Below are 1,892 nucleotides of genomic sequence, written 5' to 3'. Positions count from 1 at the left end.
GCACCGAGGCCACAGGTCACGTGACCAGCAGAGGGCCCCAAGCCGCTGAGCTCAACACATTTCAGACTGCAGCAGAGAACTCATGTGGAACAGAACTAACCAAATAATAACCAAAAACACACTGTGAAAGAGAAAATATACACACACACAGACCATGCATGTGCAGAGGAGCATGTCTGCAGTAGAGGTATAGGTATAATGATATATTATTAGCTAATCTAGAACCAATAATGCACTCTAAAATCAAAAAAAGTATGCACGCAGACCATGTTTGCAGCTAAATATGGATGTAATGATGTAATATTAGATAATCTAGAACCAATAATGCACTCTAAAATCAAAAAAAGTATGCACACAGACCATGTTTGCCGCTAAATATTGATATAATGATGTAATATTAGTTAATCTAGAACCAATAATGCACTCTAACATTTAAAAAAATATATACACACAGACTACGCATATGCAGAGGAGCATTTTTGCAGATAAATATGGATATAATCATATGTTATTTAGTTCATCTAGGACCAATATTGCACTCTAAAATAAAAAAAAAAGTATACACAGACCATGTTTGCCACTAAATATGGATATAATGATGTAGTATTAGTTAATCTTGAACCAAAAATGCACTCTAAAATAAAAAAAAGTACACACACAGACCATGTTTTCAGATAAATATGGATATAATGATGTAATATTAGTTAATCTAGAACCAATAATGCACTCTAACATTTAAAAAAGTATACACACAGACTATGCATATGCAGAGGAGCATGTTTGCAGATAAATATGGATGTAATGATGTAATATTAGTTAATCTAGAACCAATAATGCACTCTAAAATAAAATAATCAAAAAACAAAAGTATACACACAGACCATGTTTGCGGCTAAATATGGATATAATAATGTAATATTAGTTAATCTAGAACCAGTAATGCACTCTAACATTTAAAAAAGCATACACACAGACTATGCATATGCAGAGGAGTATGTTTGAAGATAAATATGGATATAATGATATATTATTAGTTAATCCAAAACCAATAATGAACTCTAAAATGGAAAAAAAAAGTATACACACAGACCATGCATATGCAGAGGAGTATGTTTGCAGATAAATATGGATATAACAATATATTATTAGTTAATCTAGAACCAATACTGCACTCTAAAATTAAAAAAAAAAAATATAAACGCAGACCATGTTTGCAGATAAATATGGATATAACAATATATTATTAGTTAATCTAGAACCAATAATGCACTCTAAAATTAAAAAAAAAAGTATAAACGCAGACCATGTTTACAGATAAATATGGATATAATGATATATTATTATTTAATTTAGAACCAATAATGCACTCTAAAATAAAAAAAAAAGTAAATACACAGACCATGTATTGCAGATGAGTATGTCTGCAAGTAAATATAAATACATTTTAATTTATCACTTAACTTCTTCCCATACAATGCTTAATATTTCTTTCTTTCATTCATTTTCTGAACCCGCTTTATCCTCACTAGGGTCACGGGGGTCTCTTGGAGCCTATCCCAGCTACATAGGGGCGAAGGCGGGGTACACCCTGGACAAGTCGCCAGTTCATCGCAGGGCTGAACATATAGAGACAAACAATCACTCTCACATTCACACCTATGGGCAATTTAGATTAACCAATTAACCTATCAGTGTATGTCTTTGGATGGTGGGAGGAAGCCGGAGTACCCGGAGAGAACCCACGCAGACACGGGGAGAACATGCAAACTCCACACAGAAAGGTCCCACCCCCTGTCAACTGGTGTTGGAATCAAACCCAGGACCTTCTTGCTGTGAGGCACGAGTGCTAACCACTGCACCACCGTGTCGCCATATTTCTTTCTGTTCTTCTA

This window comes from Sphaeramia orbicularis, chromosome 15 (genome assembly GCF_902148855.1).
Source record: "Sphaeramia orbicularis chromosome 15, fSphaOr1.1, whole genome shotgun sequence".
NCBI lineage: Eukaryota > Metazoa > Chordata > Actinopteri > Kurtiformes > Apogonidae > Sphaeramia > Sphaeramia orbicularis.
The sequence above is the reverse complement of the archived record's forward strand: the minus strand, read 5'-3'. Positions refer to the sequence as shown.